This window comes from Jaculus jaculus, chromosome 4 (assembly GCF_020740685.1).
Source record: "Jaculus jaculus isolate mJacJac1 chromosome 4, mJacJac1.mat.Y.cur, whole genome shotgun sequence".
Lineage (NCBI taxonomy): Eukaryota > Metazoa > Chordata > Mammalia > Rodentia > Dipodidae > Jaculus > Jaculus jaculus.
Window position 1 is genome coordinate 142,942,405 of NC_059105.1, and position 22,057 is coordinate 142,964,461.

Here is a 22,057-nt window from a genome sequence, read left to right on the forward strand (position 1 = left end):
TTCCAGTATACTTAAAAAAAAAAAAAATTCAGGCTGGAGAGATGGCTTAGCAGTTAAGGTGCTTGCAAGCGAAGCCAAAGGATCCAGGTTTGATCCCCTAGTACCTACATGACCAAAATGCACAAGATGAAGCATGAGTCTGGCGTTTGTTTGCAGTGGCTGGAGACCCTGGTGTGCCCATTCTTTCTCTCTCTCTTTCTATTTGCATCTTCCTCTCATAAATAAATAAAATATATTTTTAATTAAAAATAAAACTTGCAGAAAGTATTTTCATCATAAAGAAATGTTGACAATGGTGTAACCAAAACTAAGAATAAAATCCAAGTATTTGCACACACATACAAATGCACTCACTACAAAAATATGCAGTTATTAAAATGGAATAGAAAATGATCAAGAAGTTGTTCATGAACTAAACAATAACTACTGGAGACTACATTATAGGAGTCAAGGTATATGTATATAATAAGTACTCATACTGCACATAATGAAAACTAAAACGAGGTACAAAATACTATTAACAATTTATCTCTGAAGTCGAGGACATTTCAATTTTCTATGTTTGTGTTTACTTCATCAAAACCTATAATTAACATGGATAACTTTTGTAATAGGACAAAATAGTGTGAAAGAAACATGTTTTTCTGCTACAATGTATGTGTGGTGTGCATATATGTAGGGTCATGCACATGACATGGTACATGCCTGGAGTAAAGAAGACACCTCAGGCTTCCATGTTATCTGTGAAAGGGTTTATCTTATGTGTGTCTGCAAATGCCAGAATAGCTCGTCTCCTAACTTTAGAATTCTTCTGATTTTAACTCCCATTTTTTTTATCAGTGTGTTGGGAGTAAAGATATGTGTGCTTCTTGTGTATGGTTTCATGTAGGTTTCAGGAATCTGAACTCTAATCACCAGGCTTGAGCAGCAACACTTTAAAGCAGTGAGCCAGCTCCCCACTCGAAGATATAGATTATTTATTGAACAAAAGCATAAATAAAGGAATTATGAAATAATCAGATGAAAAATCAAGTTCATAGGTGAACTCATGACCAAGCCCTTTAATTTGTACATTTTGCCCGCTCTTCTCTAGTCACTCCTTATTATAATAGAATTTTCCACATTTTTCATGATGTTTGACATAGAGAATGGATGTTATGGTATAGAAATAGGTACAGAACTACTGCTAGAGCTATTTATGATTCACATGTGAAAGACCTAGTATGGCAAAAGAAATGAGGGAGGGAGGAAATGAGAGAAAGAGAAGAGTGAAGAAAAGGAAGAGAGGAAGGGAAAAGGTACGGGGAGAGATATCTACTTGTAAGTCAGAATAGTTTGTATAATTTCTCTTTGTTAGCAGCTTACTTTGGGAGGAACAAGTATACTAAACGTATATGAACACATTTAAACACCACTTACCCTCAGAGTTTCATTACCACAACTTTATTCCTCTCTCTTACTCATATCTTCAATATCCTGTTCTTTTCAAAATGAAATTGACCTCTTCTGTATGTCTTCTCCTGACTGACAGCTCCAATGATTTCCTGGCACAGAGCTTTTGAATCTAGTGGCAATAAATAAAGTTTTATATAATTTTAAATTCATTTATAATGGTTGATGAAAAAATTTAAAATGTAACACAAATTAACCATTACAAAAAATGTTACAATACACATACCGAGTATAAACCCAGGCTTTAAAAATTAAATTTGAAGAACCTCAAGTTAATTTACATAAATGTAAAATGAACATAAAAATTTTTAAAAACATTGCAAACTTTGATAATTAAAATAACCCTTATTTTACTCATTACTTTTATATTCTGACTGAAACCAAGAGTTGTAGGTGGCAAAGGAATTCTGCAGGTATTTAATATTTTTCTTAAAAATCACTGTATTTATCCACAATTAAAATTTTCAATGGATTGAGTGAACTTACTTTTGCTTACTTACTTAATCTATGTTCAATAGACTGATTTCTAAATACAGCCCTGGAACAAATAACATCTTAATTCCACACACCACACTAGAAGAGCGCTCTTATAGCATTTCTACTTTCTCATGTATTCCTCACTTGCAGAATACCGTTGCCTCTCCATGCCCCTTGGGTTTAATAAAGTGTCATCCTTACCTTTGTCCTGTCCATTCATTCCGTATCATGACTTTACAATTTCTTATCTTTTACTTATAAATGCCATTGATTTATCATTTATGGCATAAAATGAACTTGAACATTAAATAAGCCTGGCTTATACAAAGCTAAGGCAGGGATAGACCTTGTCCTTTTGTCAGATATGATAGTTAGAAATTTTCATAACCCAAGAGGACACTGCAAGTGTAGGACCTATGGAAATGTCATCTCCTCGGTGACTAGCTATACCTTCATCAGTTGGGATTCGCAGCTTTTATTCTAACACTGAGTGGGTAAAGACAACCTCAAGTGGGAACTTGGGGACAACTATTGGATACAGCCCTCAAAAGAAGAGACATTTTGATGACTTGATGAGGCAACAGGAAAACAGACAAGCAGGAATTAGGTTTCTCCTGGGAACTTCAAGGTCTTAATTATGACTGAGATCCACCCAGAAAGCTATATCCATATGTCAAGTAAAAATGACACAAGTCACCCAGAATGTTGAGCAGCTGGGCAGACAGCTGCCTTTGAGAAATACACACCCACAGATATAGATATACACCTACATTTAGATTTCCATTGGTAATTCTCACTTTAAGTCTGCTCATAGGCAGAGCTGATGCTGATGAAAATAGCTATGTTCCATAGAAATGTGTCTTTGAAACACAGTATTTTTTTTTTTTTTTTGTCTTTTTAAGGTAGGGTTTTGCTCTAGTGCAGGCTGACCTGGAATTCACTATGTAGTCTCACATGACCATGAACTCATGGCAATCCTCCTACCTTTGCATCCTGAGTGCTGGGATTAAAGGCATGCACCACCACAGCTGCCTTGAAACATAGTGTTTTTATCTACAAAATGGAAATGAAGGTAATACTTCTTCCATCCTGAAAGGTTACTGTGAATATCATACAAGCTTACATACAGCTTATCAACACAGGCATGCTGATGCTTGCACATGTGATTATCATTTATAAACCTGAGTTGGCTGATGCCCAAGCAGCTCTAGTCAGGAAATGCAGCTCCTTGGTCTCTTCCTTACCTAATTCTCTTGGACAGAAGATGTTATGAAGTTCAGAAGTTTTCTTCTTTCCAAAATCTAGCTTTCTCTTGACCTGTTCTACATCTTACAATAGATCTTTTAATTTTTTTTTCTAAAAGCATTTTTATCTCCAAGATTAGCAGTGTATCTGTTGTGCTATTCATCTCCTCTGATATAACTGCGTGCAACTTTTTCTATTTTTCTTTATATAACTTAGGCTGGCTCTATAATACCACTTACTTCACCACATCATTTTTTTTTCATAATTTGTTCTTCTGTTTCTTAATTTTTTATCTTCATTAAAACAGCCTGATTTCTTCAAGGTCATTCCTTCATTTTTGGAATTTTACGTTTCCTGATGTACTGCCATAATTTTCACCTTGAAATGGAGTGGTGAATGGAATCCTCATTTCTCCTATGATATAAACTGACAGAGGATGTATTAGCAAGGAAAAAAAATGTGTTAGTATGAGTTTCAAAGTAATAAGCTTTTATATACTCTTTGGAGGAACAGGGAAGCCAAAAGGTGTGGACAATTTAGATACATAATGTATGATTTTTAGGAGAAATGAAGGGGTGCTAAAATCAGACCATAGACTTAGGACAGAATTGCTCTGGACAAAGTTGCTATACATGAGCTGAAGGTGAACATTGAAACTGTGCTGTGAGAGGATCCTATCATGTAGGTGATATTTTGAGGGTGATATCATGTTGCGACCCTCAGAAAATTGGTCTGTGTAGTGGCGGCAGGGCGCTTTGCAGTCTCTTCTCTAGTGACTCTTTCACCCTCACCAGTGTGATTTTAAAGAGGGAGGAGAAGGCAGTTCTGTTTCTTTTGGATGAATTTCCTGCAAAACCCGTGTCTGTGTTTGGCATCTATGAGTAAGTTTGTGGCTGCATGGAGGCGAGATCATGGAGACCGTCATTCCAAGACCGCTTCTACAGTCTACCAATTCACTGGAGTTTGAGGCACATCAAAAGAGTTACCATTGCTTTCTTAGGCCCAGTAGATGATGGATATACTTTAAGCAATCATGTAATTTTCAATAACACATAATACCTCTTTTAACTCCTTTATGATTTTCAAATGAGCTCTGAAAATCTTTCTATCGCACCTGCCACCTACCTGTAGGACAGCATCATAAATCTTAGGCACAAAATAATTGTCATTTGGGATTATTGAGCATTGCCCATTGCTATGATTTCTTCCTCCTGTTTCTTTGTTCATTTATTTTCGTTCTTCCGCCTTATTTCTTTTGGCTTCACTGTCCTTACCCTAAGTACATGTCATTACTTCTTGAGCTGACCACTGCCATGCACATATCACAGTGCCTTTAGTGCATGTGGGACCCGGCCTGGGCTTTTGTTACTATGATCCATACACCCTTTATGTTACTTTATGTCTTTGTATTCCAGCACCCAAAGTGTGGTGGTTTCTCCATGAAATGCAATATACACTGCGTGTTTTCATTTTTGTATTTTACTTTCATGAAAGTGTTTAGAAATCTCCTGTAAGAGTGTTCAGACGACACATACAGAGAAAAGCTGGGCCATCAGGTTCCTCTCATTTCCCTGGCTCCCTCAGTTAAGCAATCTTCACACACTTTCCCCCCACCACTGAGCATGGGTTGCTCATGGTGCTGTTGGGAAATGTCTTCACATATTTCTGCAGCAATCAGACAGATGGTCTTGAAAAGAAACTGTTTGTGTTGTTGTTTTCCTGATCAAACATTTGCTTCATCGAAATAAAATTAATGTTTTTTCCTACTTTCCTCTTAAAGCATGATGTCTCCACATGCCTCCCTCCATGGCACCTATCACATGCCTTATGGGACACTTCAAAACAACCTGAATTCATGGTGTACTTGCACAGGTCTCAAACTTTTGATGCATGTCTTTTAATGAAAAAAAGAAGGAAGGAAAGAAAGAGAGAGAGAGAGAGAGAGAGGGAAGAAGAGAGCAAACACAATTTCCAATTTAAAATTCCACTATGATGAGCATTTTCAAATATCAGTAAATAATGTGTTTAATTTGCCCACAATGTCTTTTAGAGTCCTTTCACTAGTGAACTCTTCACTACTTGAGTTATAACCTTGACAAAAAACAATCACATCTTTTTTTTTTTTTGGCACTCTGTATCTGCACAGATTTCTTATGCTTTCTTGTTCTGGAAGTTCTCTAGTAAAGGTCACAGCTATTATTTAGGCAATGGAAGCACTGGCAATGTTGATTGTAGTGTGTTGTTTTCCCACCAATGTAACCTGTGCGGTTTTCTTTCCATTCTTCTCTCTCATGTTCCTGCACAAACTGAGGTGCATGCAGGATGTGGTTTCATTCCCCCTGCCTTTCTCTTTCTTCTCTTTATGTACTCTTTAAAGATCTGCTATTTCTATGTGGGCTTCTACTTCCAAGTCTTCATCTAGGTTTTCTCTGTTTCTTTTTTTCCTTCACACATTTCTGCAGCTATTTTGCTCTTTACAGCTGTTGGCTCCATTCCTTCCCCTGGGGAATTTGCTTTATATCATTTTTAAACATGAAACACCACTTTGTGACACCTGGAAAGATGAACATGGACTCTCTACCTGTGATCGTCCCTCTTATATATTTCAGTTTCTTCTTTTTCTCATAGGGATACTCTTAACCTCCAAACATTTCTGCCAAACTGCTTAGCTTTTGAGAAATTAATTTCAGCTATTACCATAGCAAGTTCAGAAAGGTAACATCTTTCATATTGCATTATGCAACCTCTATATTTCCTTGAATAAAATTATTATCAGTTCTTAAAATCCACTTTTTATAAAAACTATTGATAACTATTCAAAGCTATGAGCACTTCATAAATTTATAAATTCCAGTCTGAATATATATATTAGAGAGACTGGCCATTTTCACTTCACTGGCATGTATTTTAGATATAAGTTGATTTCAGTCTTCAGCCATTCCTGAGTGGAATGTGAATCCAGTCGACTTCTTTTTTTTTTTTTTTTGGTAGAGAAGATACTAACTTTCCTCTGGTTAATGGAATTATTGTTGTCACAATTCAGACATATTTAGGTCATGTGACATTGTTAGAAAGATACTTATATCCCTAACCATCACTGTTCACTCTTTCTCTCCCACCCCTCTCTGATAGTGCTGGGGATCTAACTTGGGGACTTTAAAAAATTTGTTTGGGCTTCCGGTCAAGATGGCGACCGCCTAGCTGCACTACAAACAACAAGGGAAAAAAAGGCAAGTACTCAAGGGAAATTAGGAACTTTTTGAAGAGGGAGGACACAGATTGGGATAAAAGAGGGAAGCACACACCCCCACGACCCATGCCCCGCCACCCCACCCGCCGCGGCGCGGCCCAGCGGCCTGGCGCCCCATGCACACCAGGCCCCACGCGCCCCGGCGGCCCAGTGCACCCCACAACCCCCGTGCCCCACACCTGCCGCACCCCCCGCACCCTCCCAGCGCACCCCACGCTCCCTATCCACACACGCCCGAGCGAACCAAGGCTTCCCGCGCCCTGGGCGCCCAGGCCTGCCCCGCGCCCCCGCGCGCCCAAGACCCCTGCGCCCCACCCCCGCGTGCCTCGAGACCACCCCACACCCGCCCCACCCTCCCGCGCGCCCCACCCCTCGCGCATTCCGTGCTCTCTATCCACACACAGCAGGCACTCCCCAAGCGCCCCGCGCCCCGGGCGCCCAGGCGTGCCCCGCACCCCCGCGCCCCCCCCGCGCACCCTGAGACCCCCACGCCCCCCCCCCGCGTGCCCCGCCCCCGCCTCCCCCCTCAGCGCGCCCAACGCTCCCTACCCACACGTGACAGGGGTGCTCAAAGCGCCTCAAAGCGCCCCGCAGCGTCCAGCGCCCAGGCACCCAGGTGTGCCCCGCGCCCCCCGCGTGCCCCGAGACTCCCCGCGCCCCACCCCCACGCTCCTCAAGCCCCCCCCCCGTGCACCCCACCCCTGCCGCGCGTCCAGACTGCCCCGCAGCGTCCCGCAGCATCCAGCACTCCATCTTACCTCAGCGTGCTCCACGCCCCCTGCGCGACCCGCGACCCCCTGAACCCCCTCACACCCCCACGCGATCCGCCCCCTCCCCCCCCTGTGAGTCCAGAGCACCCCACGGTATCCCACAGCACCCCGCGCTCCTAGCTGCCCCCCTCCCCTCACGCCCTGCTGTTCTCACATCACTTGCCACTGGTCAGTTTCTGCTATGTCCTGATTCCATACCCACATCATCTGCCTCTGCACTACAATTGCACATGCAGTGGGCCCAGTCCCACAGCAAGAGCCACATAAGTCCACACTGAGTCACTAGCGCCAGCGCAGGTGCCATCCCCTACCTGTACATCGCCACCCATCCCCCACTCCCCTGAGGCAGAAGAGCACAGACTGTTTACAGACCCCAGTGTACCCAGCCAGAATCTAGGCACCTTCAAGGCTTGCTACCTCAATCCCTTTTCAAGCTCAAAGGCAGGCAGCTTAGGTGCATTGCTGGGTGAGAATTCAGGCAACTTTGGTGCCCCTGTCAGGCTATAGGTAGGCGGCTTTGGCAAGAGTGAGCAAAAACCCAGGCTGCTTACAACTGCCCCAGGCTGCCTTGGATTTGCATTAAGCTAGATCCCAGGCTGCTCCACCCACCTACCTGCCCATACACTGACATGGGTAGACCACAGCGCAAAAGAAATAACACGAAAAATAAAATGGAAGAAAATCCAGACAGATCACCCAGTCCAACAAGGATCACAACAAACCAAAACATAGAAGAGTGTTTAGGATCAGAACATCAAGTGGAAGCAATGAACAATGCAACCCTGACCAAACTACTGCTAGATCTGACAGGAAAGCTACAAAGGATAGATAATCGTATGGATGCTACAATCACTAAGCTAGAGCAATATGATAAGACACTGGAAGGAATTCAAAGAGAGCTAAGAGAGTTGAGGGAGAATGAAAAAAAAGAGGACCTTAAAAATCAGCTGGCCACACTAAATGAAAACATAAAGAAATGCAAGGATGATTTCCAAGAATCAGCAAGAAAATCAGAAAATGAGACAAAAAGGGAGCTGGACAAAGCGATGGAAGTGATACATAGGAAAGTAGTAGAAAATGCAAACTTAATTGAACAAGTCCAAAACTCACTAGAGGCTCTCAAGAATAGAGTCAGTGAAGTGGAAGATAGAAATTCTGATCTGGAAGACAGGATGGAAGAAACAGTTCGAGAGTCCAAAAATTTCAGTAAGTTCAAAAGTTCCTGTGAACAGAACATGAGAGAATTGTGGGATACACTTAAATGTCCTAATATCAGAATCATTGGAATACCAGAAGGAGAAGAATTTCAGACCAAAGGCATGGAGAACTTATTTAACACAATAATTGAAGAAAACTTCCCCCATCTCTTAAAAGAAAGGCCCATCAAGATTCAAGAAGCAAACAGAACTCCTAACTGACTAGACCAAAGGAGAAACTCCCCAAGGCATATTATCATTAAGACTCTAAACATTGACACAAAGGAAAAAATCCTAAAAGCAGCTAGGGAAAAACAGCACACCACTTTCAAAGGAAACCCCATCAGAATTACTTCAGACTTCTCAATGGAAACCCTGAAAGCTAGAAGGGCCTGGAATGATACTCTCCAAACTCTAAGAAACTATGGCTTTCAACCCAAACTACTCTACCCAGCAAAAGTCTCCCTTATAATAGATGGTGAAAGGAAAACTTTCCATGATAAAACTCAGCTTTACAATTATATGAACACAAAACCAAACCTACAGAAAGTACTCCAGGAAATTCTCCACAGAGAAGAAACAAATAACCAAACACAAATGCCTACAAGAAGAAGATCACAGCAATCAAACCCAGAGTAGATACAAAAAAAAAAAAAAAAAATTCCATGGAAATGCCAACACACCTCTACCACCACAAAATGACAGGGATCAAATCAAATCTCAGAGTCATCACCCTAAACATTAATGGCCTTAATTCACCCATCAAGAGACACAGGCTAACAGGGTGGATCAAAAAATTAGACCCCTCAATCTGCTGCCTTCAAGAAACCAACCTTACCACTAAAGACAAAAACCTCCTCAGGGTGAAAGGGTGGAAAACAATATTCCAAGCAAATGGGAATAAGAAACAAGCAGGTGTAGCTATATTAATATCAGATAAAGTTGACTTCAAACCAAAAACAATCAAAAAAGAAAAGAAGGCTACTTCCTACTTGTAAAGGGAACAATCCATCAAGAGGATATTACAATCATAAATCTGTATGCACCAAACACAGGGGCACTGCAGTTCATAAAACAAAACCTACTTGACAATAAAACAGAAATAACCACCAACACCATCATAGCTGGGGACTTTAACACACCATGATCAGTAATAGACAGATCATCCAAACAGAAGCTCAACAGGGAAGTAAGAGAGCTCAACAAAACCATAGAGCACTTAGACCTAACAGACATTACAGAACTTTCCACCCCAAATCCACAGACTACACATTCTTCTCAGCAGCCCATGGAACATTCTCTAAAATAGACCATATACTGGGTCACAAAGATAGCCTCCACATATTTAGGAAAATCGACATAATTCCCTGCATGATATCAGATCATAATGCTATATTCCTAGAAATCAACAACAAAAAAACCAACAAGAGCCCCAACGGCAACTGGAAACTGAATAGCACACTCTTAAACAATAAATGGATAGTGGATGAAATAAAAAATGAAATTGCAAAATTCCTGGAATTGAATGACAATGAGAACACATCATACCAAAACTTGTGGGACACAATGAAGGCAGTCCTCAGGGGAAAATTCATAGCACTCAATGCCTTCATAAAAAAGACAGAAAAATCCCAAATCAATAGCTTAACCATCCACCTAAAGGCATTGGAAAACAAGAAAAATCCAACCCAAAGAGCTCCAGAAGGAAGGAAATAATTAAAATCAGAGCAGAAATTAATGAATTGGAAACCAAGGAAACAATGAAGGCAATTGACAAAACAAAGAGCTGGTTCTTTGAAAAAATAAACAAGATTGACAAACCTCTGTCCAATTTGAAAAGCAAAAAAAGGAGAGACTCCAAATTAACAAAATTCAAAATGAAAAAGGAGAGATTACAACAGACATCAGTGAAATCGGCAGAATCATCAGGACTTATTTCAAAAACCTCTACTCCACAAAACTGGAAAATGTGGAGGAGATGGATAAATTCCTGTATGCATATCATCTACCAAAGCTAAACTCAGAGCAGATCAACCACCTCAATGAACCCATCACGCTCATGGAGATTGAAAAAGTAATAAAAAACCTCCCAAAAAAGAAGAGTCTAGGACCAGATGGATTCCCAGCCGAATTTTATCAAACCTTCATGGAAGAACTCAAACCAATCTTCCTAAAACTGTGCCACACAATTGAAGAACAGGGAAAACTACCCAACTCCTTCTATGAAGCTAGTATCACCCTAATCCCAAAACCAGGCAGAGACGCCACAAGAAAAGAAAACTATCGGCCTATTTCCCTAATGAACATAGACGCAAACATACTCAACAAAATTCTCGCAAACCGAATCCAACAACACATCAAAAGCATTATCCACCTTGACCAAGTGGGATTTATCCCAGGAACACAAGGGTGGTTCAACATACGAAAATCTGTCAATGTAATACACCACATAAACAAGCTTAAACATAAATATCACATGATCATTTCGATAGATGCAGAAAAGGCCTTTGACAAGATACAACATCACTTCATGATCAAAACATTGGAGAGAATCGGCATGGCCGGTTCACATCTTAATATAATAAAGGCAATATACAAAGCTCCAAAGGCCCAAATAATTCTTAATGGAGAGAGACTGGAGGAATTCCCATTGAGATCAGGAACAAGAGAGGGATGTCCTCTCTCACCTCTGCTTTTCAATATAGTTCTGGAAGTCCTAGCCCAAGCAATAAGGCAGGAGAAGGAAATAAAAGGGATACAATTTGGAAAGGAAGAAGTTAAGTTAGCTCTATTCGCTGATGACATGATTGTATATGTAAGAGACCCGAGAGACTCCATCCCAAAACTCCTGAAGGTGATTAACTCCTATAGCAAAGTAGCAGGATACAAAATCAATGCACAAAAATCGGAAGCATTTCTGTATGCAAATGACAAAGACACAGAAAAAGAAATAAAGGACATAGTCCCATTTTCAATAGCAAAAAATAAAATAAAATACCTTGGAATAACGTTAACCAAGGAAGTAAAAGATCTATACAACGAAAATATAAAAACTCTCAAAAAAGAAATTGAGGAGGACTTGAAACGATGGAAAGACCTCCCATGCTCCTGGATAGGCAGAATTAACATTGTGAAGATGACAATCCTACCAAAGGCAATATATAGATTTAATGCAATTCCAATTAAAATCCCTACAATGTTCTTCACAGACATAGAAAAAATGATCACAAACTTCATATGGAAAGGCAGAAGGCCTCGCATATCCAAACATATCCTCAGCAAAAGAAATACCTCTGATGGCATCACCATACCTGATATAAAGTTATACTACAAAGCCATAGTAATAAAAACAGCATGGTACTGGCATAAAAACAGGAGTATAGACCAATGGAATAGACTTGAGGACCCAGATTTTGGGCCAAGCAACTATAGCTACTTGATATTCGACAAAGGCCCAAACAATATAGACTGGAAAAAAGATAGCATCTTCAACAAATGGTGCTGGACAAACTGGATAACCACATGCAGGAAACTAAAACTTGATCCACACATTTCACCATGCACAACACTCAAATCCAAATGGATCAAAGACCTCAACATAAGACCAGAAACTCGAAAACTACTGGAAGAAAATTTAGGAAGTACTTTCCATGATATAGGAATGGAAAAAGACTTCCTGAATAAAACCCCAGTGGCTCAAGTTCTTAAACAGTCACTCAACCATTGGGATCATATGAAGCTGAAGAGTTTCTTTACAGATAAGCATATAATAAACAAAGCCAATAGAATACCCACAGAGTGGGAGAAAATATTTGCAGGTTATCCAACTGATAGAGGCCTTATCTCTAGAATTTACAAAGAACTCAAAAGTCTAAACAATAAGAAGACAAATACCCCACTCACAAAATGGAGCACAGAGTTAAACAGGCAATTCACAGAGGAAGAGATACAAATGGCAAACACACACCTAAGAAAATGTTCATCATCCCTAATCATCAGAGAAATGCAAATTAAAACAACTATGAGATTCCACCTTACCCCAATAAGGATAGCCAACATCAAAGGTCAAATGAAAATAAATGCTGGGGAGGATGTGGAGAAGCAGGGACACTCATTCACTGTTGGTGGGAATGCAGGATGGTACAACCACTTTGGAAAGCAATATGGAGACTCCTGAAAAAGCTGACTATAGAAATACCAACAGACCCAGTTATACCATTACTGGGCATGTACCCTAAAACCTTCAAACCAAAAGCCAGAGAGATTTGCTCAACCATGTTTGTAGCAGCTCAATTTGTAATAGCTAAAAGCTGGAATCAACCCAGATGTCCATCATTAGAAGAATGGATAACAAAGATGTGGTATATCTACACAATGGAATTCTATACAGCAGTAAGAAAAAACGACATAAAGAAATTTGAGGAAAAATGGTTGAACCTGGAACAGATCATTCTCAGTGAACTTACCCAATCACAGAAAAAAAATCGACACATAGTCTCACTCATCTGCAACACCTAACCTGAATTTGCCCAAGATGCCTTACATACCCAGCAAGTACCTCATGGACTAGACAATAAGATGGATGGGAGGGCGGGGAGGGAATCAAAGGGTGGAAAACAGTAATCCGGACCCAAACGGCAAAGGTACCATAAAATTCTACTTCCTAAAAGGCAGACCAAATGACTGAACCTTCCCTAGTCCCTTACAGGAAACACCTGAACCACAAGACACTGGAGAGGGTAGGATCAAGACTGACCTAAATCTCCTACATCTCCCTTCCCTCCCTCTCCCCCTCTCCCCTCTATCTCTCTCCTCTCTAACTCTTGTATATTAGTTATCTTTTTCCTCAATTTCTTAGTGGACACTGACCTGTAACCCCCACTTCCAGCTTGGGCCTACAATCCACAATGAGCTTTTGATCAGAGAAACCTACAGGGTTTCCCAAAACAATGACAGACTTCTGTCAGAGTAATTGATGACCCACCAAAGGCCAGTGGTAAGACCCTATTGCTGAAGACTCCATACGCAGCTGACACGTAAAATGGAATGACATGGCTGGAAGCCAGGAGAGAGTCAGTCCCCAGACAGTCAGCGTGTCTAGTGCCAGAAGGCGCTACATAGGCGACTGGGGGAAGTGACCAAGATCTGTCCAAGCAACACATTGTTTAACCTAAGTAGCAACAATTAACCAGATGTGATACCCACACAAGTGCAATAGTGGTACACAGCCATGGTTGAGGAATCAATTGCTCTTGATTTGGCTAACTGATCCACTCAGTGGTACTAGACCCTTAGCTGGAGCTGGGAAACAAGTCAGAACCATACCCAAACACAAGCCCACTCTACAATATCAAGCTACCATCAATCACGGGGTATAAGAGGGCCTACACCTATCAAACTGTCTATCAAAAAAGTAAGTGTTATCTCAATTTTCCGGGTGCTAACTTACTCTCCGTTGGAGAATCTGCTTCTCTTTTCCAGATAGATGCAGATCCTAAGAAGAGAGCTGCCCCAACATACCTCAGAAGGGGCCCAACTGAAACTAAGGACAACTGGCGAAATAAGCAAGGGTGATGTTTTCCTGTGAACTGGATACCAGCACAAAGGGGAAGGAGATCAATGCAGAGAAAAATCAACTCCTACCAAATCAGAGAGCCAGAGCCTCAGAGGCCCCCAACACCTCAGCACTGAAGCAGACCAAAAATGAACCCAACATGGCTCAGGGAAATCTTGCGGAAGAGGGGGCGGAAAGAATGTCAGAGTTACATGTTGGGTCATGATTTTCAGAGACATTTATCATACTAATAACTGGGCGCTAACTCCACAATGCACGACCCATTTTCAATAACAAGGAGGGTCTAATGGGAGGGGATAGATCACAGATGAGCCTAAGTAATGGTACCAAACTGCCTGTATTTACTGAAAAGAAAACTAATAAATTAAATTAAAAAAAAATTGTTTGTTTTTCTGTTTTGGTCTTTTGAGGTAGGGTCTTGCTCTAGCCCAGGCTGACCTGGAATTCACACTGTAGTTTCTTGAGCTCTTAGTGGGCCATCCTTCTACCTCTGCCTCCCAAGTACTGGCACTAAATTTGCATGACACCATGCCAACAGATTTTGAGTTTTTCTTACTAGGTAAGGACACTACCACTAAGATTAATCCCCAACCCTCAATTGTCTTATTCTTAGAGATTAAAATAATAATATTTACCTTGCAAACATATTGTGTATATTTGTAGTGAAGTATATAAACCACCTGATGGTATAACTGATGAAGGTAGTTGTAACAGTTAAGTTTACTTTTAGAAGTTATTGTAATTCGTTAACATCGTTAGTGAGGGCATGTGTGTAGATAATACCTGTTCATATCATATGGCTGAGAATGTGTGCATTTAGGACACGGCACACATGTGGAAGACAGGGCAACATTTTGTTGTTGGTCCTCACTTTTGTCCTCATTTGAGGCAGCGTCTCTTGTTTTCCACTACTGCTCTTCTGTCTGTCACCCTACTTACCAAAGTCTCACTGGGACCATAGATAATTGACTTAGCCACTGGATTTGACATGTTTTGAGGTCCTAACTCAGGTACTCACACGTGCATGACAAATGCTTTATCCAGTGAGCCGCTTCCCCAGCTTCACTGTAATATTTTTTGAGAACTAAAATAATTATAAAATTTATGTGTGTGTGTGTGTGTGTGTGTGTGTGTGTGTGTGTGTCAGGGTTTCTTGTCACTGCAAATGAACATGATACACATGAGCCGTTCCATGTATGGCTTAGGTAGGTGGGGGGCTTGAAAATTGAACCCCAGGTGACAGTCTTTGCCAGCAGTGCATTTAACTGCTGAGTCATTTTTCCAGCCCCAAGTTTAATTTCAGTTGTTAATATGCTAACATTTATGTGCTTAAATATATCTGCTTTTGGATTCATTTTGTTGTTGGCAATGCGTGTTTTATTTTTGAAGCAGGGTCAGGGGAGGCAGATCCAGGAGAACTGGTAGGGCTTGAGCCCAAACGGAAGGAGGAAGCTGACAACAGACATTCACAGGCATCAGTTAGAATACAAAGCAAGTCAGAGCACTTTATTCCAAATTCAGTGTGCTTGCATAAGGACTACACTGCACACAATGACCCTACCGCCCCTGCATAATAGGTGTTGAATCATGTTATATAATGAGCTTTTACCATTTTGTATTCTCACCTGAAGTCAAGCCTATTAAAGGTATATGCCTCTACAGTGTCACTCTATCTAGCCCACTGACTTGGGTCTCACTATGTAGTCCAGGCTAATCTCTAGCCATCCTCTAAACTCAGCCTCCCAGTACTAGGACTTAGGAATCAGTTGTGACACCCAACTATGCCTTCATTTTCAATGGGAGTCAGATTTATTTTAATTGTGGTGGTTTGATTCAGGTGTCCCCTATAAACTTATGTGTTCTGAATGCTTAGGTGCCATGCTGGTGGCAATTTGGGAATTAGAGCCTCCTTGAGGTAATGTGTCATTGGGGTCGAGCTTATATGTGTATTACAGCCACCTTCTCCTTTATCAGTGTGTGGCACACTCTCGTACTGCTGTTGTCTACCTGATGTTGGCCAGGAGGTGATTTCCACCCACTACTTATGCTATTGTTTTCCCGTGTCATTGCAAGGGCCTCCCCTCAAGTCTGTAAGCCAAAAGATACTATTTTCTCCCAAATGCTGCTTTTGGTTGGGTGTTTTCTGCCAGCAATGTGAAGCTAACTGCAATATTAACAATTTATGTCTATATGTAATCATATGCACAATTTGAGTGCATGCATGATATGCCAGTGCTCAGACACCATGATGCTAGAACATAGACATCAGTGCTTCTTTCTGAGTGGACTTCTGTGTTGAGATTTTGGAATGGTACCTGTGTGTAGTTGTTAGATAAGATTACAATTCTTACCTTCTTTTACCTTTATGCAACATTTTCTGAGGTTGGAAAAATGGCAGGCAATATGCTAGTCATTACAGACACAAGGGTGAAGAGAATGTCCTTGTCCAAAATGATTTCATAAACTAATAGGAGGTGCACCCACCTAAGACACAGAATTACAGTACAAAGTGATTTTATCGTATCTTTCAAGATTCCCTTTGATCTCTCAGTTTTCATTTCATTTTTAATTCTTCTCAAGTTTGTCTTTTAACTTCTTTTCAAATCCTATGTTAATTCAGACTTTCTTCTAGGGTTTGGATTAAATTTATAGGAGACCAAATTCTTCTCAAATTCTACTTTTATTTTTAATGAAAATAAGTGTAACTTTTCTATGTAGGTCTTTAATAAAAGTTTTTCAAGAAATAAAGAGAAAGTAACTAGTATGATAGTGAACCTTCCCAAGCATAGTCAATCATTATATTTAGATAAATATCTTATAGTGTCTCAAATATTGTACTTTGCTCAATATTTTTATTTCTTGCAAATATATTCATTTTTATAACCCTACTAACATTACTCTCAAGAAAATTTAACAGCCATCTATTTTTCCACTCATTTTTTTTTTTGTATTAAAAAATAAATTCTTGGGCTGGAGGGATGGCTTAGAGGTTAAGATATTTGCCTGCAAAGCAAAAAGACCCAGGTTCATTTCCCTAGGACCCATATAAGCCAGATGTACAAGGTGGCACATACATCTGGAGCTTACAGTGGCTAAAGTCCTTGGTGTGCCCATTCTCTCTCTCTTTCTCTCTGAATTTCTCAAATAACTAAATACATAAATAAAAATAAATCCACCCCATACCCAAAATGAGTGGAGAAGTTGGGCACACAAAGAAATTCAAATGATCTGTAATTCAACTGGTCAGTGTTACCTTAGGAAACACTAGGTAATAGGACTGTCTACAGGGACCAGGACTGTTGGGTGACATGTCTGTTTCTCCGGCAGTGATGAACTGCACTGTTGACCAGATTTTTCTACTTGCCTATTTTCAGTGTGCTAGTGTCAGGTAGGTGAATGTACTAAAATTTGACCTTTTTTGAATGATTAACCCAAAATTACAGTGCATAAAACACATGGCTTTTATGACCTAACCACAGAAAGTCACATAATGTGGCTTTGGTTGTGCCCTCCCGGTCAATATGAACCTGTACACATTTAGAGAAAGAGTACATATATTCCAGCTTTCTCATTTATTCATTTATTTATTCGAGAGAGAGAGAGAGAGAGAGGGCGAATGACAATGAAGAATGGGCCCGGCATGGCCTCAAGCGACTGCAAATGAACTCCAGACACATGACACCTTGTTCATCTGGCTTACGTGGGTAATGGGGAAATAAAACTGGATCCTTAGTCTTCTCAGAAAAGCACCTTCAGTGCTAAGCCATCTCTCCAGTGCTATATTCTAGTTTTTGATGGGAGAAATGTCATAAATTTGATGGCATGTTTTCAAATAATAGCAGTGTTTAATGTCACATCTTCCCAATTCTACATTTTGAGTTGTGTCAAAAATAACTTGTCCTACATAGAGTTTAATGAAGTGATATACCACATTTTATTATTTTTCTTGGTCTATGTTAATATAGAAAAAGTTACCTCTTATCTAATGTTAACTCATTGATAAAACTGGATTAATTGTCACAAAAAAATGATGAATGCTCCTACTTTCTGGTTTCATTTCATTTAAGTCAATTGTATTCATCCTTCCTTCCAATGAAGATAAGGTTTAAATATAATCAGATCAATATTCATTATTTTGGCAGTATGAACTCTGAGGATGAACTCTTATGTACAGAGTGCATCATGTCCAAAGACAATTGATGTCAAGTTGTGTCATTATTAGTGGTTTTTCTATTAGTTCAGAGAATGACAACTTGTATTCTCACCTGCAAGTTCACATGATGTTAGCTTAGTTTGTTACTTGCTCATTTAAATGCTGAAGGCAGTCACTCACTCTGGGTGGGAATAAACATTCTCCACTAAAGTTCCACAAAAAAAAAAAATGTTTATAATAATTGTATCACTTAACTAAGCAGTCCTTGCATTAAACATTTCATAACAATGAATTGTTTTATTCTTTTAATTTATATAGATTCACTGAAATTCACATATAATGAAGACCATTACATATGGTGATGTTTTCCTGTAATCACAACATTTGAGAGATAGACTCAGGAGCACCAGAAATTCAAGGTGACTCTCAGTTTATTTGTGACTTAAACTCACAACATCTCTTGTAGATTGAACCTAAAACGTCTCCCAGTAGCGCATGTGTTTGAATACTTGGACTCAGCTGTTGGAGCTGTTTGGGGAGGTTATAGAATCTTTAGGACAATGGGCCAGCAATAGAAGTGTTTCCCCATGTCTATTTTTGGTGGATTTAAAGCACAAAATAAGATCTCAGACTATGGGATCTCCAACATGTGTGTGATTTGGGCATATAGCTGGCTGATGCTCACCAACTCCTCCATGTGGCCCGTGGTGCTACCGTGCGCCCGCTGTGCATGGAACATGAGCCCCACGGGGCCCCAGGCCATGGCGGGCTGGGACCTCAGGGAGCCCCTGCTGCCCGGCCCTACTGACGACTTGCATGTTTGCAGAAATTTATTTTGCTATATAACATATTTACATGTCAAAATCAGAATTTAAATTAAAGTACTTTCAGGAACACGACCCTTCCTTGAATGAATTTTACACAGTCATATAGGTCCCTATGCAAATATGTTCAAGAGTTTTAGTTTTAGCTTCTTATTATTATTGTCACAAATATTAAAACAAGTGTGACTGCAGTACATGCAATATTCTGTTACCATATTTTTCCTCTTTTGTGAACTCTACACAAATTTGTCCATTCAGGACATGTCAAGTCACATCAAATATTTAATATTATTCCTTTGCAAGAAAAAAATAAAGTGTGCAAATACATAATACTTATAAATCACAAGTTTGATCAGTTTAAGATAAAAGGTAATTTTTTTTTTTTTTTTTGTTTTTGAACTGCTAATAGATATTTTGATATTCAACGTATTCTGATTGAAAGGGTTGATGTACTGGAGGAACCAGATCAGTAAAGCCAGTTCAGGTTTATTGGCACAGCTTCGATGTTCACAGGTCCCAAGATGTGAGGCCAGGGAAGTTCCATCCAGGACCTAAGGTGCAGGTCTTTTTTTTAAATTTTTTTGTTTATCTATTTATTTGAGAGAGACAGACAGAGAGAGAAAGAGGCAGAGAGAAACAGAATGGGCACGCCAGGGCCTCCAGCCACTGCAAACGAATTCCAGACGCATGCTCCCCCTTGTGCATCTGGCTAACATGGATCCTGGGGAATGGAGCCTTGAACCAGGGTCCTTAGGCTTCCCAGGCAAGCGCTTAACCGCTAAGCCATCTCCTTAGCCCCAGGTGCAGGTCTTTTAAAGGGGAGGGCTGGGGGAGATGACCTGTTAGCCACGAACCAAGGGCAGGCTGAGGAAAGTAACTATTTCAAGGATGGGAGAAAGCAGAGATCTCCTTATACGGTTCCAACTAGGAAGGCGCCAGCCCTTGGTCTGCAGGGGAACTGCTGGTCCTGATCATGCTCAGGAATGTGGATGATAGGGTTATTGGAGGGCGTGGCCATCATGTTAGGTCTTTTTGTTCTGAGCAGAGTCCAGCCTAGCACTGACACATTGTCTATGGGAAGTGTCAATAGTCTCATGATACTCAGGATGAAGAAACTCTACTTCCACAATAATGAAAGCAAGGACTATTTCTAGAACATTCTAGAAACTGAAAGCAGGTAGCTTGTCCTTTAGTGGAAAGGAAAAGAGGGATCCGTAGGGAAATTGGAGTACTCAGAGGAGACTAATACATCAAGAAAATATGAAAAAATAAATTTTGCATGTGTGTGTGGGTGCCCAGTATGTGTGTCTGTGTTTTCATGTGGGCACATGTGTTTGTGCTGGGGTGTATGCATGTGTGTGTTAAATGTGTTTGGAGGCCTGATGTCAACAATGGGAGTATTCCACAATCAATCACTCTCTTACTTTTTAAATTAATTTATTTTTTATTAGTCATGCACACAGTGTGTACACAACCATGTTGGTACCATCATTAGCCTCCTCCCTGTCCTTCCCTCTCTGCAGGGAATCTCTTCATTGGGGAATGAGGGTCATGCATTGCGGGGTAGCGATCAGTTATGGGTAAGAGGCAAAGTCTCTGTGCATAATGTTGTAGCATGTGGCTCTAACAATCTTTCTGCTCCCTCTTCCACATTTTCCCTAAGCCTATGTTGGGTTCATTTTAGGTCTACTTCTTGGGAGCCTCTGTGTTTGTGGATCTCTGGTTTGGTAAGAGTTGAGTGTTCTCTGTATCTATCTCCTTCACCCTTGTGCTGACACCAGATTCACCAAGAAAGCAGCACTCTTGTTCATTTCCCTAATTACTCTTGGTTTCAGTTGGGGCCCTATGGAGCCGTGATAAGCTGATTCTCTCCTCAGGATCTGCATCCATCTGAAGAGAAGAAAATTCTACAATTGAGAATGAAGTCATCACCCGATAAATTGCATAACCCTTATCACTTTACAGAGAATTTAGTAGGTGTATGCTCTCTTTTAGTCCTTGACTGGGGGGAGCTTGATATTGGAAAGCAGACTTATTTATTTATGCATGTATGTATGTATGTATGTATGTATGTATGTATGTATTTATTTATTTATTTATTTATTTATTTATTTTGGATATGATTCTGACTTGTTTTCCAGCTCCTGCTATGGGTTCCATTCCACTGAATGGATCAGTTAGGCAATCCAAGAGCAGTTGGTTACCCACCATGGCTGTGTGCCACTATTGCACTTGTGTGAGCATCACGTCAGGTGGTTTGTGTTTGAGTAGCTTAGAACACAAGTTGCTTGGACAGATTGACACAGGTTCTCTCACTGAACCTAAACTTCACCGATTAGGCTGCACTATCTAACTACAAACCTCTGGGCTCCTCTTGCGTCTGTCTTCCCAGGTTTGGGATTGAAGCCCTGTACCACCACAGCCCCAGCATAGGAGGTGGGTGATGGTGATCCAAACTCACAACCTCATGCTTGCGATCCAAGCCCTTTACCCCTTGAGCCAACCCCAAAACCCCATCATATATGTTGCTTTAAACAAAGTGAAATAAAACAGAAAACTGCCAAATGGGGCAGGACAGCAAAGTGATTTGATGTCATTTGGGTTTTAAAATAATTGTTGGCCAATGAATTAAAGGACAAAAATTCAATCTGCCTTTTCACATTACCTACCCCAAACTTCCTTGCACCTCACTTATGGCTTGTTTCTGTCTTCTCCTCTCTAGATTGTGAATATAGTGATACCAAAGTACTTTCATTTTCTTCTGAATCCTTCAAAGTTGACCTTTGAAGCATGTTCTGACATAAAGCACCAATCTCTCCTTTCATGGTCACTGCTCCATGCTACTCACCAGTGTAATAGTATCTACCTCTTTTTCTTGTCATTGTGTCTTTCTCCAGTTATATTTGGACCCCCCTGAGTACTTTGAAGATAATGCTTGTTTGAATCCAAAATGGCTGGAAGTTTCTCAATGACTTTTTTTTAATTGTTGTTGTTTTGTTGCTGTTTTGTTTGTTTGTTTTGTCAAGGTATGGTCTTGCTCTGGCCCAGGCTGACCGGGAATCTACCATTTAGTCTCAGGCTGGGCTCAAAATCACTGATCCTATGTCCGCCTCCC